This window comes from Maniola jurtina, chromosome 18, assembly GCF_905333055.1.
Source record: "Maniola jurtina chromosome 18, ilManJurt1.1, whole genome shotgun sequence".
Classification (NCBI taxonomy): domain Eukaryota; kingdom Metazoa; phylum Arthropoda; class Insecta; order Lepidoptera; family Nymphalidae; genus Maniola; species Maniola jurtina.
In genome coordinates this window covers 5128451-5145727 of record NC_060046.1, presented here as the reverse complement: position 1 = coordinate 5145727, position 17277 = coordinate 5128451, and the positions used below count along the sequence as shown (strand labels likewise).

At 35.4% G+C, this 17277-nt stretch overlaps 1 protein-coding gene across 6 annotated transcripts in view; it reads right to left on the bottom strand.

The window, feature by feature from the left end:
• Nucleotides 1-17277, bottom strand: part of LOC123874457 (furin-like protease 1) — a 200161-nt gene that overhangs the window by 138307 nt on the left and 44577 nt on the right. The window lies entirely within an intron of this gene.

Below are 17277 nucleotides of genomic sequence, written 5' to 3'. Positions count from 1 at the left end.
AAATTGAATAATATTTTATCAATATTTTATTAATTTACCTAACCAGGTATTTCACTTTACCGTCGTTTAGAAAATAACATCTACCTACCTGTTTTTCGACTAAAGTCTCAAACAACCATTGAAAATACGACGGCCATGAACAAAACTTCTGTTCTATCTAGGATCTAATTAATCACCCGTCCGACACTTCTTTCACGAGTTTCATTCCAGGATCTCAAACAAGTTAGCCTCGTGGAACTCAATTTCCTTGCATTTCCATTTTTAATTCAGCAAACGCCCGGCGCTCGATGGCGGCTCTTCTAGCTTTGACTTGTTTACAGCCAAGTGCCGGAGCCAATAATGAGCTTGCAGTCTCTACGTTGTCATGTGCCTTGCAACCATTATGAAATCCGCCTTTGTGTCTGGGGAACTAACGAAGCCTTTGAGCGAGAATCCGATGAAACATTCGTGCAAAATATTAAGATGCTGCCTGTCGATTCCGTTATAAATTCGTTGCTACGTACAAAAACCGGCCAAGTGCGAGTCCGACTCGCGCACTGAGGGTTCCGTACTCGGGTATTTAGGTTTGAAAGTTATCAGCTTTTTTCTAGTTACTGTAACCTTCACCTGTCGGGGGTGTTATAAATTTTCAATTTACTTGAATAATTATATATTGAAACTCGGAAGAAGAAAATCGAAATGTCTTTTTAATTCTTCCCCGAAGTTAGAGATCAAAATGAGTCGTTAAAACAATACACCCGAGTGATAGGCACTAAGTTACGATCCCGACGTGATTCCGGGATATCTGGGTCAGAGCAAGTTAGCTCAATTGATTTTATTTATTTCCAGCTCGCTATAACATTGTGGCCAGTTCGAAATATGGGTTACCTACTGACAGAATCAGCATTCTGCAGTTTCTGTAGAGTAAGCTGAGTATATTGGTTCTCGATCTTTGCAATATTCAAACAGGTAAGACTAGCTAATCTAACCGGCTAGGTTAGACTAGCCACGATTTAAGAGGAGTATTTATATTCGCTAAGTATTCTATCCATACAAATGGTGGTTGAATTTGAATATTATCAAACTGAATGAAATGTAGACACGTTTTACAAATCGTGTCTATGGTTTGTAAAAATGTGAAATTTTAAAATTAGGTGCACTGATCCAAAAATTTGTATGAAAATCTTCGAGCCCTTGTTTACTTGATTGGTTAAGAATCAAAAGACTAGAAATTACCGATTTTTATTATCAGATATTAGTGATAATAACCGGGAACGATGGATCAATTAATGCTCTCTAAGGCACGAAGGAAGCGAAAGGTCAAATTCGGTCACCCATATATTTACCGACTTGAATCAACGTCACTTAATCAGCGAAATCGACTTATAATCACACTAATATTATAAAGGCGAAAGTTTGTAGACTACTTTTTATGCCGGAAAATCAAAGAGTTCCCACGGGATTTCGAAAAACCTAAATCCACGCGGGGGAAGTCGCGGGCATCGGCTAGTACGCCAATAAAATAGCTATACAAAGTGTCTGTCATTATGATACGGTCACTGGCATTTTAATCGAATCTATTACCAAATCAGCATAACAAATGACAAATTATATTAATTTCGTTATTATATTTTTAGTTTGGTGTCTGCGCCTGCGGTTAGAGTCGACCTTGACTGGTGTCATAGTTTGCTGAAACAATTGTTATATTTTTTCAAAATGGGGAACCATAATTTAAAGACCACTGACCTATGACTAACGAGCAACCACCAAATCAATCTAGCCGCAAATTAGTCTTTGAGTTACCTTTTGGTGTCTGGTTCTTGCGGTTAGCCTTTTAATTTTGTCCTCAACTGATGTCATAAGAGTCAAGATCAAACGAATTGAAGTCATGTGCCTGATTTCCTGAATGATAACACCTACCTATAAAAAGTGTAAATTAAAAAAATTTAACACCCCCGACAAGTGAAGGTTACAGTAACTAGAAAAGAGCTGATAACTTTCAAACGGCAGGACCGATTTTCTTCGATTATAGCTAAGAACACTCTCAACACACCTTTCAAACAAAAAAAAAACTAAATAAAAATTGGTTCATTCGTTTAGGAGCTACGATGCCACAGACAGATACACAGTTACACAGTCAAACTTATAACACTCCTCTTTTTGGGTCGGGGGTTAAAAAGTAGGTATTCTAACTCCGTTTCCAGCTATATTATAATAGACGCTTTCGTTAAGATCGGTTCAGCGGTGAAAGGTAACAAAAAAACAGATAAACACTGTTACGCTATTATACTCAAGTCAGTAGTACCTGTATCCATACTAATATTGAAATGAGAAAGTGTCTGTCTGCTAACTTTTCACAGGCCATCCGTTTAACCTATTTAGACGAAATAAAAACAGATAGCTTTGCGTCCCAGGAACACACATAGGCCACTTTTTGCTCCGAAAATCCAAGAGTTCCCTCGGAATTTAAAAAACCTAAATCCACGCGGATGAACTTACAGGCATTATCTAATTATTATCAAAATAGCATCCTGAATATCTATCGCGTTTGCTGTAGTGTGATGTGATAACAAAAAGTAGGTACAGACCTCTACGATTAGTGATTACAATATGATCAAAATAAGGCCAAAGTCTATCTAATATTATGTAGTTTAATTTCGCCATATCACAAAGTCAGCGCACGTGGTTTTTATTGCGTACATTGCGCGGCCTGATCGTTACAACCAAAATACGATTCATATTGCCGCTGTTATGTGCCGGGATATTGCGCTTGAAGCCATTTCGCTTGATTTTACGAGTACACGCGTGTTTTCATATTGTTCAATTTGTTACCTTATCTATGTACTGGGTAGTACTACTGTCGTATCTAGGATTTCTTCCCCTTACATCAATGGCCGTATCTACTCCTAACTAGCGATATCAAAACTAAGTTTTCGCACAATACTCAATGCCCTGTGCGTTGGTACGAGTAGGTATAGATACCTGATACCGAAACTGAAACACAGATTATCTATATCATGAATTTTATTGCAAACTAGCGACCACACGCGTCTTCACTCGATGAAAATACTATAAATTTTATTTATAACCTATCGCGTTGGAATTTTTAAAAAAATTAGCGTTTTTATCTACATTATATATTAAATGTCTGTGCTTTTAAGATTTTTAGGTACAAGCATTTGAGTTGGGCGTTGATGAGTCAGTCAGGTCTTTTTTTTTTCATGATTTAGGTGATACACTGAATCGTAGATTCTAGAAATTAGAATACAATTTTGACACAAGCACAGTTAACACAAAAACAAATAATTACTTCCACAATAACACAATCCAGTTTTCATGTTTAAAAACAACAAGCCTTAAAAAGAAAACCGCAATCGCGCCTCAAAACAAGTCGAGCTTTGAGAACTGGCGGCCCGTGACCTTGCCTCGCTGGCAAGATTCCATAAAGGCACTTGCAATGTCGACCGGAGAGACGCGGAAGTGGACTGTATACACCGTTAACTACACTGATACGGCATTGCAGTTGCTTTATCGATTTATCTATACTTAATATTATGAATGTGAATGTGTGCCTGTCTGACTGCTACCTTTTTACGGCCCAACAGTTTAACCAATTCTGTCGAAAGGTACAGAGTTAGCTTATATCCCGGGGATGGATATAGGCTACTTTTTATCCCGGAAAATCAAAGAGTTCCCATGGAATTCCTAAAGACCCATCCGCTTAACCAAGTTGTAGGTACCGAGTAGTATTTATGCCGGAAAATCAAACGGTTCACATGGGATCTTAAAACCTAAATTCACGCGGACAAAGTCGTGGGCATCCTCTAGTAAGTACTTAATATTATGTATGTGAATGGGTGTCTATCTGTCTGACGTAGCTGTGGAGTAATATCGACAAAAAGTGTGATCCCTATCTCGAACGAACCCAATTTTTTTTAAAGAATATCAGCCGGGTTAATCATGACTAATATTCCCCTTTCCCCTCCAACTAATCGTTAAGCTTGTGCTAGGAGTTGGTACGATAATAGTGCAACGGCTGGGATTTAAACCGCCGCCCTATCGGAATTCAGCCGCGCTATCTCAATATTATAAAAAAAACCACGCGAACGTAGTCGCGGACATCTAGTTTTACACACTATATTAATATAATAAAGGCGAAAGTTTGTGTGTGTGTGTGTGTGTGTGTGTGTGTATATGTTTGTTACTCCTTCACGCAAAAACTACTGAATGGATTGGGCTGAAATTTAGAATGAAGATAGATTATAGCCTGGATTAGCACATAGGCTACTTTTTATCCCGGAAAATCAAAGAGTTCCCACGGGATTTTAAAAAACCTACAACCACGCGAACGAAGTCGCGGGCATCAGCTAGTTTAACAATAAAACTTTAACGTTCCTTTTCACTTTCGCTGTCTTTTTAAATTGCAAGGATAAAGCAAGTGGTCTGTGGAAGGTATGCTCTTAAAGCGATTTCATAAGTTGCAATGTCGACCGGAAGCGGAAGTAGACTGTATAGTGTTAACTACACGGATACGGCATTGCAGCAGCTTTATTGATTTAATCTTCAGTAATAACACGTTTAAATTTTTCTAAAGTTTATTTAATAAATAAATAATAAAACAAATAAGGATTAGAAAATCCCGTAGGAACTCTTTGTTTTTTCCGGGATAAAAAGTAACCTATGACCACCCCTGGGATACAAGCTATCTCCGTACCTACTAAACTGATGATGCCCGCAACTACATCAAGGTGGATTTAGTGGTTTTTTTAATTCATGGGAACTTTGATTTTCTGGAATAGAAAGGAGCCTATCTCTTTCCCTGGGATATAATATACTAAACATCAAAATCAGTTAAACAGATCGGGTAAACCCATGGATCTGTAGGTAAACCGATATTAGTATTGATTAGTATAAAAGTTTAAATTAATTTAAGTAAAAAAAGTATAAAGTCACCTGACAGGCTGAAAGAAGTGATGATACAGTCTCAAATTGAAACTAATGTAGTAGGTTTAGGTACAGAAGATTTCAAAAATTCATAGATATACGTTCGTATAGACTCCGTACATCAGCATTTCGCTACAGAATTTGTAAAATCGGACGAGAATCCAACTTTATGACGATGAAGATCGAAATCTCTGGCGAAATATATTTTCTTTTATGAATCTAGCAATATAATTCCCAAGCAAGCTAGCATCCAATTTCCCAACATTTCAAATTTTAATTTAGCAAATTCTCCAAGCTCTAGCAGCTTAGTTCGAGCCAGATTTCACTTGTTTTCGAGACAAGTGTCAGGGCCAATAATGAACTTTGCAGCTAACGGCAAGTGACTATGACGCCATCACGTGCTCTTTTACAGCATAATTTATTATACTTCCCGCTTTGCAGAATGAAATCCTGTTTCCCTTTGACTGTGAATAGCTGGGGCAGTGTTATTTCTAGGAAATAAAATTTACGACATAAGGTTTTAGTAAAGAACGTAGACTACTTTAGTAAAGATAAAGGCTAAAGCTACCTTTTAGAATTCATTTCAAAATTTCCATGATTAATATAGCAAGTTATCAAAGCTTGAAACTAGCTTTGACTTGTTTTGAGCTAAGTGTCGAGGCCAATAATGAGCTTTCCTGCTGGCTATGTGAGTAGCTTCCTCATCGTTCCTCGCTTCGCATAATGAAATCCTGTTTCCCTTTGACTGTAAATAGTTGAAACTATGTTATTCGTAGGAAGTAAAATATATCTCGCAAGGATACGATATAAAAAACATAGAATTTATTCGCCAGTAAGCTATGACTTGACTCAAGCAAAATGCTTGTTCCAATAATAAGCTTCGCTATTTTCTAAGTAAGTTTCGCTCTTTTACATAAACAATGAACTCCTATTTATATTACAAAAGTAAGCTTTTGTCAAGGAAATTCAAAATAGGAGGACTCCAATATTTATGTACAGTCAAAGGCCGTAAGTCGTTTAGCACCTTAATGATCATATTCGCGTGGCACGGTTATGCACATGCGTTAGGTGTGTGTGGCGTGTTTATAGAAAAAGGTCATAAGTGCGACAGGTTTTTGATGCAATCCATCCATCCATCCATCAGCCTGTAAGCGTCCACTGCTGGACATAGGCCTTTCCAAGAGCGCGCCACCAAACACGGTCCTCCGCCTTCCTCATCCACCCGCTCCCCGCCACCTTCTTCAGGTCATCGGTCCAGCGGGCTGGAGGTCGTCCCACACTGCGCTTACCGGTACGCGGTCTCCACTCCAGAACACGTCTGCCCCAACGGCCGTCGGTTCTGCGACAGACATGGCCTGCCCATTGCCACTTCAGCTTGCTAATCCTTTGAGCTATGTCGGTCGCTTTTGTTCTCCTGCGAATTTCCTCGTTCCGGATTTTATCCCTGAGAGTAATACCCAACATAGCTCGCTCCATAGCGCGCTGAGCGACTTTTAGTTTGTGGATGAGGCCAACTGTCAGTGTCCACGTTTCTGCTCCATACGTCATCACAGGTAGGACACACTCATTGAAGACCTTAGTCTTAAGGCTTTGCGGTATCGACGATTCGAAGACCTGACGTAGCTTTGAAAATGCTGCCCAGCCCAGCTGGATTCTTCTGTCAGCCTCCTTGTCGAAGTTGTTTCTACCGAATTTTATAATCTGGCCGAGGTAGTTATATTCCTGAACAACTTCGATGCTGACATTGCCGACGGTGACGGGTCTTGAGGTAACGTGTTCGTTAAACATGACTTTCGTTTTGTCTATATTCATCTCAAGACCTACTCGTCTGGAAGAACAGCTAAGCTCGATCAGCATTTCCTCAAGCTGTTGCAGCGATTCAGCCAGTATGACTATGTCATCCGCAAATCGCAAGTGAGAGATATTTTCGCCATTCACGTTTATGCCTCGACCATTCCAGTCCAATACCTTAAACACGTCTTCTAGGGCACAGGTGAAAAGTTTGGGAGATATTACATCTCCTTGCCTCACACCTCTCCGTATAGGGATCGGATTCGTTTGTTGGTCTTGAACTTGGACGGCCATGGTTTGATGCAATAGTCTCTCGGAATTGCCACACGAATTCTGAGGCCGATCGTATCTACAGGGCTGGCTCATCCATAAAGGCCAATAAGGTAACCGGTAACGCCTAGGGCGCTGGTATTTGGAGGGCAGCATGGCGAGCGTACGGGAGAAAGATTTTCGCACTCGCTTCGCTCACGGGAACTTATAAGAAAGAAATCGAGCGTGCTCGCTTATTATCAGTATCTGATCTGATTTACTATTCGCTTTCATTATGAGTAATCATTACTGTTATATTTTTTCTATCTAGCATACGTGAATAAGCATCATTATTGTAAAATTCAACGAAAAATCACGCTTGCTTAGAAAACATCCGAAGTACAAGTGCCCTTAAAATCGCAAGAGAAAATTTAACGTCTTCTATACTAATTCTTATTTTGACTCTTGAGCTATATAAATAAACTGTTTGAATAGTCATTTTGTGCTTTATTTTCTCCAGTAATTTGCCAAGGGCGCCGAGTAAATTTGGGCGGGCGGTGCTGTCTATGTAGTTCGTTCACCATATCTATTTTTAATTCAGCAAATTGTCAAAGCCATCTACAGTGAGACTCGGGCTCTCAGTTAGCTTTGACTTGTTAGAGCAATGTGTCGGTCCCTATAATAGCTCTTTTCGGAGCATAATTACACCTACATCTGTATAATAATTATGAATTCCAAGTTTTCCTTTGACTTTAGTGTTGCTGTAATAATATGGAAACCGAAATAACATTTTGAAGTATTCTATCATACAGGATATATGCTCGTTTGAAGCAGCCAGAGTTAGAGAAATTTTGTCTGAGGAAACTTGTATATTATCGCCAATTTCAAAGAAAATAAAAACCACATTCGGAAAATTTTCATTTCATACTTAGAAATCTAGATTGCACTTTTTCTACATATTAATATAGGTAATTTTTAATAAATCATAAATGATTTTACTAGATTACTAGATTAGATGTTGTAATAGATGTTGTTTGAGATAATATCTACTTATTTCAGTTTAAGAAAACAAAGTTTAAGAAAACTATCTCTTATCAAAAGTAAGATGTCCAGGATTGCACACATAATATTATAGGAACGGAAAATAATACAAAATATGTACAGTGAATACTATAGCAGAAGGGTGCAAGAGCAGTCTCATTACAGCTCTCTCAAAGACAACAAGGAAAGGATTTAGGTAACTGCTTCTTTACCTACTACTAAACTTCCCTTTAGTCTGATTAGTGATCGTTTAATATGGGTTAATGGCAATGCTGTTTATTCATTATTTTGTAAATAAGATGAAAAAATATTAAATGATGACGTTTTAAAACAAGTGTAAATTAAAAATTTATAACACCTCTGACAAGTTTAGTAAAGGTTACAGTAACTAGAAAAGAGCTGATAACTTTCAAACGGCTGAACCGATTTTCTTGGATTATAGCTAAGAACACTCTCGATCAAGCCACCTTTCAAACAAAAAAAAACTAAATTAAAATTGGTTCATTAGTTTAGGAGCTACAATGCCACAGACAGATACACAGATACACACGTCAAACTTATAACACTTACTTACTTACTTTTTGGGTCGGGGGTTTATTAAACTAAATTAAACACGCGTCAGGATACGTTTTAATTTGGATTAAAAGTGTTGAATTTACAGTAATTACATTAAACGTGGCGCACCGGTGAAAGATATCATTTCCTAATATAAATGCAAATGGGAGCGCTCCGTGTACCGTTTAATTTACCAAAGAGAATATTTAAAAGACAGGTAAATACGCACATTAGGAGAGCGTAAGCGAGATTGGGGTCAAATGAGTTTGGGAGATAAGTACCTATTCAAAACTACGACGACGCGGACGCATCTATTTATAAAGCAGAATATTTTAACCGGTTATTTTAGGAATGTAATAAATTTTTGTTTGGGGGGGTGTTTATTTATGGAAATTGCCGTATATTTTAATCCACGTTGGCTCGTTTTTAATGCGAAAGCTTTTTTTAAAGCGCAATAAAAAAAGCTCTCGTGTGAACGATCTGAATCTTAAGAAAAAATATTCATAAATAATGCACGCTGAATTTAGAACTTCCCCCTTTTAGGGATTTAAATATCGCTTGCTTTATTGGTGAGGTGAAGGAAACATCGTGAAAAAACGCTCCCCGATATGTTCATGGGCAGTTCAAGTTCATTTTACTCGATGAGACCGAGAGGGGTCTCTCCGTCACTCGCTCCATACAAACGTAGTTCCAATTTTATTTGAATATTATGCAACTAAAGTCCATGAAATTTTGCAGACATATTCTAGAAACTAAAATCTATGTCTCTGGTTTTCCAGATTTCTGTTAAAATATTCAGTTAGTCAGTCAGTTCAGTTTCAAAGTTACGCAGTCTTAAGAATTCACATACAAATCTTTAAAAACTACATATTTTTAGAAAAATCTAAAACACCACAGACACAAATATTAGTTTCTAGAATAGGTATGTCTGCAAAATTTCATGGACTCTGGTTGCTTAACATTCAAATGAAATTGGAACTACGATTGTATGAAGCGAGTGACGGAGAGAGCCCTGTTAAACGTATTGCTTAGAAGTTAGAACCTAGCAAACATTGAATTGATCCGAAATCCGGCTTTTGCTCGTTACCGATGTTCTGAATATTAGTCGCTATATCGTGGTAACTTACTAATGGTCCTTCACTAAGCTCGATATAATCTCTTACGAACGTGTTTGGTTAAAGCCCTCTTTAATGAGTTGAACAATTTTAGGTAGGTACTTAGTAAACCAATTATTGTAATAACTTAAGTAAGTGTACCTACGTGATATTATGATAATATTACTAATTAAACTTCAGGATACCTTTGCATAAGGCTGCGTTTCCACTGACGCGGAGCTGGATGGACCGAGGGGAGCGGACTGTAATCAATCGCAATGTTTGAAATCTCCACTCCGCATCAGTGGAAACTATGTAAGAGGGGCGAAGCGAACTTTCAAATAAATGGAATAAAAACTGGCAAGCAACAGACACATGTATTAGAACGCAGCTACAAAATTTCACTCATATAAAAATTCGGTGACCATTATCTATCCTGTGGGTGTATGGGTGTGGCATATTAGGCATGAAGGTCGCTAAAAAGTTCCAAATCAGCATTGAAACCAATCTAAAACCCATATAAACGGAATGGCTCGGGAGACCGGATAAAGCGAATTTCGCTTTCGTCTATTCGTCTAACAATGAGTTTGATTTTATTTATGAGATGTACCTAGTTACGTCATGAATAGTGATACCTACATTATGTGTAAATTGATGTTATTGATATATCTAGTTACTAGCGGCCCACCCCGACTTGGCCTGGGTTGAACAATACACGCATATCTACGTAATATATTATAGCATACGTCCATCCTTCAAAGTATGGTAAAAGACGATAAAATTCGTAGCCCCTGTTGGTGCACCAACACCCGAGTTAATATTTGATTGATATAAACACCGAAACACTGTATTGAGTTAGTTTATTTTTAACCCCCGACCCAAAAGGGGGGTGTTATAAGTTTGACGTGTGTATCTGTGTACGTCTGTGGCATCGTAGCTCCTAAACGAATGAACCGATTATAATTTAGTTTTTTTTGTTTGAAAGGTGGCTCGATCGAGAGTGTTCTTAGCTATAATCGAAGAAAATCGGTTCAGCCGTTTGAAAGTTACCAACTCTTTTCTAGTTTTCTTGTAGAGGTTTTTGTTTTTGAGTTATACAGAAAGTTATACTAAAATGCACGGTTACATTTTTCGTTTAGTTTTTGTCTTCCAACAACGGCACCTTGCCAAGGCTTCTAGATTTTGCATGGATTCAAGAGATGTTTTCTCAAAATGCGTTCCTTTTTGTGCGCGCCATGGAGCGTGCAATAGATTAAAATATGGAGCGCGCACAGCTCCTAAGTAATACAAATAGCTGATAAGTACTTACTTACCAACCGACCTTTGAAAACGAGATAAAGTTAATTAGCCTAAAAAAGATAGCAAAAAACTTTATCACCCAACAAAATGTTAAAAGGAAATAGGATGACATTTGATTTGAATGTCAGACATTTCTATAAAATTCTACAGGTCTTGCAAGAACCAATTGATTAAAAGGGGTCTCTCCGTCACTCGCTCCATACAAACGTAGTTCGTCTCTCATTGCAATACTAACCAATCATACTCAATGGAATTTTGTAGAAACGTTCCGGGAACTAATATCTATGCCTGTGGTTTTCCAGGTTTCCGTAAAAATATTCGGTTTCAAAGTTACGCGGTCTTAAAAATTCACACACAAATCTTTGAGCCCTGTAATTTTAAAACTACATATTTTTAGAAAAATCTAAAACATATTAGTTTCTAAAATATGTCTGCAAAATTACATGGACTTTGGTTGCTTAATATTCAAATGAAATTGGGACTACCATTGTATGGAGTAAGTGCCGTGAGAGAGCCCTGAGTAGGGTAATATTGTGTGTTCTAGCTCAAGTCTCTAGATGACGCGGCGCGCCAGCGCGCGCCGGATCTATAAGACTTAAGCTAGAACACACAATATTTTCACAATAGATATCAGTTACAAGAGAATGATCAGGTTATTGTTACTAACTCATGTAGAAAGATGATTCAATGGTTGATTTAGCACATTCTTAAGTGATGCAACTAGTTACGATACTGAGTTGGAATATTTTATAGAAATTATATTCTTAAGCATCGATTAGATTATTTAGAATAATTTATATTTTGTACTGGAACCCTTAAGAACCTACCTAATGCAATTAATGTAGCACTCATCTCAAATTTATGTTAAGCGGAGGTTCAGTTTAAGATGGGAGCATGTTAAAGCGGAACAGATATGTCAGTTTATTAATATAAGTAATTAGTAACCACACTCCTTTATCGTAAAGTAAAAATTCAAGTGTTGCGGTATAAAGGTTCAAACACGATCGTTCAATTATTCAATCATTCATTTATTCATTTATTCAAGTATTCAACTCATGGTAAGTGGTGTGTCAGTTTAAGATGGAAGCATACTAAACCAGAACAGGTACGTTTGTCAGTTTATTAATATAAGTATAATTAGTGACCACACTCCTTTACCGAACATTCAAGTGTTGCGGTATAAAGGTTCAAAGACAATCGATCAATCATTCAATCATTCATTCATTCATTTATTCGAGTATTCAACTCATGGTAAGTGGTGTGTCAGTTTAAGATGGAAGCATACTAAACCGGAACAGGTACGTTTGTCAGTTTATTAATATAAGTATAATTAGTAACCACACTCCCTTATCGAAAATTCAAGTGTTGCGGTATAAAGGTTCAAAGACGATCGTTCAATCATTCATTCATTCATTTATTCAAGTATTCAAAACATGGTAAGTGGTGTGTCAGTTTAGGATGGAAAGCATGCTATGCCGGAACAGGTAAGTATGTCGGTATATAAGTATCAATAATAATTACTAACCACACTCTTATAATAGAAGGTTAAAATTCAAGTGTTGTAGTATTAAGGTTCATCCAATTCATTCATTCATTCTAGTGTTATGGTATCCCACTAAAGCAAGTGTCCGAGTCAGAGGCGCATGCCCGGGATCGAACCCCTGCCCGACTTATAACCGGAGGCAGCGGGCGTCTTAATCACTATGCTATCATGACTCATAGAGTAGATCGAGTTCGGTTGATAGACCTACTATTCCATAAAATATTTACATTAACACCTTTCTACCTAACTATTTTTGCCGATAAAATCATATTTCATATAAGTAAGTATAAGTACTTTTTATTCTCTAAATGGGCGATAATTTTTATAAAATTATTATTAATCGATCCGCTTTTGGTAAGTAACTAATGAAATATTATATTGTATTTTGGCATTACACTATTTCAACTGCTGTAAACTATACCTACATAGTGCATAATATGCATACTTATCTAATGTAGAAATACAGAACAGACGCCATGAGTGTTAAAAAATAATATCAAAGTAGGTATAGTCGGGATACATCATGTGTTAACTAAAAGTGATTCTTTTTCGGTGTCTAATGACTCGTATTGCAGGATTGCATATTTGCAGTTTGCTTCCTAATAGGGAATCCTAAACATGCATGCGGCATCTTATGTATGTGTGTAATAATGAGATCTTTGAATGTCATTCTAATTACTTTTATGTTTAAGAGTCATTATTCTATGCAAATACTATGAACTTTTGACTTTATTGATTGACTATTAGAAGAACCTAAATTCTGTAAGCACTGTTTTCACTACGCATTTCTTTTGTGAGCACTTCAACGAGCAAACGTTTACTTAATTCACTTAAAAAATCATTTTTTAAATTTCAAAAAGCAGTTGTTTAGCTTCAGTATGTATGTATTTTTTTATTTTTTTTATTTTTTACATATTTTAATGAAAGAGTTGTTGCATCTACAGAGAAATAATATTTTTTTAATATTAACTTCTTACCTAATAGTATTTTAAAAAGTTACATTAAGTACATACATGTTTAAATTTCATTTCACCAAAAAATCTTTAATTGTTTCAGAACTAGATAATAGTATGATGTAACAACATTAAAAAAATGTTTTTTCTATAACAGGGCTTCGAACTTTAGTAATAATCCTTTTGATTCGGATGACGAATTACCTATAGCTTCAAATTCAACTTCAAAGAGTAAATCACTCAATAAATTGAAGAAATCAAAAAAGCGGCAGTCAGATTCAGAATCTGAACCGGAACCTCCTGTAAAGCGTAAGAAAGCGCTTCAAAAAAAGCCTGTCAAGGCTGCACGTCCTTCATGGGAGTCTGAGGTGAGTTATTACACTTTATTTTACTGTAAATATAATATTATTACAATTGTTTTCAAGAAATATTAGAATTCTGACTGAATATAAGCATCAACTAAACCCTTTAAGAAGATATTAATGGTTTTTTTACATCATTATATTTAATTATTTAATTATTAGTTAATATTAGCTTAGCACGTTTGAATATGGAGCCTAAGGTCTCAAGTTCGATTCTTGAGCTGGATCAAATAAATTGTTAGCTTTAGGGAAGATTTCGCAACTCAACTCTGGGTTGTTGAATTTATTGATGGAAACCTATAAACAATTTATTAATAAACATTTTATTAACTGAGTTAATATATTTTAATAACTAAAAATATTATTTTTGTCTTTTCAGTACGAAGAAGAAGTGGTGCAAAAGCTTGAACCACTTAAAAATTTTATCACCAAGAAAATAGCATCAGGGTATTCTACACAGCGAAAACCAGAGAAATTAATAACGGAAGGCGATTATTACTTAGAACTCCGCATCTATAACGCTGCTGAAGCATCAAAGATAAGCCCGGGTAATCGATGGCGTCACGCCCTTTTTACTTATAAGTCATGTATGGATACCAACTCAGAAATTTGGCAGGCAACGAATCGCTTGGTCGCTGCTGCTAAGGAAGATTTTAAAGGGGTTAAACCTACACTATATCCAGCATGAAAATTTTAACTGCATTTTACTAACTTCAAATAATAAGTACTCTTACTTAGTATAATCTCATAATGACTTTTTGTGATATTTGTAATATAACAGTGCCAAAATACTTTTCACACAAGAAAAGTTATATTCATAAGTCTAATTGTTTACTTCGCACAGAATTCGATAATGTTCAAATAATTGGAACTGCTTTTAAGAACAGAATACTAAGCTATCGTGTATGTCCATCAAAAAAATTTTTGTTACCTGAGCAATTTTTATCTGAAGTTGTAAATACGATATGTAATTTAGTAAAAAGAAGTCTTGAGAAACATAATGCTCTTAAAATAAATTTTGAATTATTTGCGACTTTTACTTTGCCAAAAAATAATGAAAAATCTTTGAAGTCGTTTAATACTAAATATGTACAAATATTTCAATCCACAAACATAAAAAATATATATTTAGAGTGTGTAAAAAGCCTGCTTAACAAATTATCAGAGTTTGAACATTCAGAATCAGGCTGGTCTTTTGACTCTTTGAATAATTTAGAAGTAAACATTAATAAATACAATCCTTTAAGGACAGGCTCCTATATTCCACTACCAATAAAAATTCTGAAAACTAGATCTTGTGTAAATATTAAAAATAGTGATGATAAGTGTTTTCTGTGGAGTATATTAGCACATATGTATCCCACCAATAAAAACTTTAATAGAGTATCTTCATATCCTCATTATTCAAAAGTTTTAAAAATAGATGGTATGTCGTTTCCACCATCTTTTGAGGATATCACATTATTTGAAAAAAATAATTCTGACATAAGTGTTAATATATACAGTTTAGAAAAAAATGGTGATATTAACGGACCTCTGTACAAAACCAGAAAGCGTAAACTTGTTCATGTTAATTTGCTTTACATTACTAAAAACAATAAAAGACATTTTTGTTTGATAAGAAACTTTGAACGGTTGGTTCATAGTCAACTTACTAAAAATAAGTCTAAAATTTTTTTATGTGAGGAGTGCTTCATTTATTTCAATTCAGAAGAAAAATTATGCAAACATAATTGTGCTAGAATTAAAACTGTTCTTCCAGAGAAAAATAGTAAATTATATTTTGATAATTATGAAAGAACTCAAAGAATACCAATTGTGATTTATGGTGATTTTGAAAGTTTATTAAGAGAATATTCTGATAAAAGTAAATCTGGGCATACTGAAACCATACAGGTTCATGAAGCCACATCTTTCGCGTACTATATTTGTTGTGAATCTAAACCTGAACTTAATGAACTGGTTTCATACATAGGAGCTAACTGTGCTCAAAAATTTGTAGAAACAATTTCAAATGATGTCAAACGATTACATGCAATTTTGTTAGAAAATAATCCCATGAAACTACTTACTGAAACTGAAAAGAAATGTTTTCATAATGCAAAAGTTTGCTGTATATGTAAACAAAAATTTACATCCACAGATAAAATTGTGGCAGATCATGATCATTTTACAGGGGAATATAGAGGCGCGGCTCACAACATTTGCAAGTTGAGTGCAAAGAAATGTCCTTTTATACCTATTATATTTCATAATTTAAGTAATTACGATTGCCATCTTTTTATTAAAGAGTTAGCGAGTATTAACGGTCGTATAAATATTATTCCGAAAAATAAAGAAAAATACATATCGTTCACAAAATTTATATCAGTTGATTCAAAAACTGCTGCTCAACTGAAATTCATCGATTCTTTTAATTTTCTCAGTTGTAGCTTAGATAAATTAGCTAGATCTTTACATCAAGACGACTTCGTAAACTTGCGTAGGTATTACAGTGATCAGTATTTATTTGATTTGATTTGCAGAAAGGGTGTGTACTGCTATGATTATATAGACTCTTTAAAACGTTACGATGAAACTGAGTTACCAAAACGAAAACATTTTTTTAATAAACTTACTTCAGAACTTATTTCGGAAGAAGATTATAAACATGCATTGAAAGTTTGGAAAACTTTTAAAATAAAAAATTTAGGCGAATATACAGATTTATATTTAAAATGTGATGTACTATTACTAGCAGATAGTTTTGAAAAATTCAGGAAAATTAGCTTAGCAACCTATTGCTTAGATCCGTGCTATTATGTTTCTTCACCTTCTTTAAGTTGGGATGCAATGCTTTTGCATACCAATGTAAAATTAGACCTTATAACTGATGTGGAGATGTATCAAATGATTGAAAAAGGTATACGAGGTGGTCTAGCTCAGTGTTCATTAAGATATGCTAAAGCTAACAATAAATATATGTCTGACTATGATATCAACAAATCAAGTAGCTTTTTGGTATATTTAGACTGTGTGAACCTGTATGGTTATGCAATGATGATGAAACTTCCTACAAGTAATTTTAAATTTTTGAACAAAGACCAAATTGAGACTTTTGAAATTGATTCTATTACTGTTGACAGTAACATTGGGTATATACTTGAAGTAGATCTTAGTTATCCATCTGAAATACATGACGCTCACTCAGATTTACCATTTGCTGCTGAAAAATTTACACCTTTTGGTCATAGAAATGCCAAGCTTATTGCAAATTTATACGACAAATGTTCCTATGTTATTCACTATATCCATTTAAAAGAATGTCTTAAAAACGGTCTAAAATTGTTAAAAATTCATAGAATTCTATCATTTGAACAAAAAGAATTTTTGAAACCATATATTGAATTGAATACCTCTTTGAGGCAAAAAGCAGAGTCTGAATTTGAAAAAGACTTTTTCAAAAAACAAAATAATGCTATTTTTGG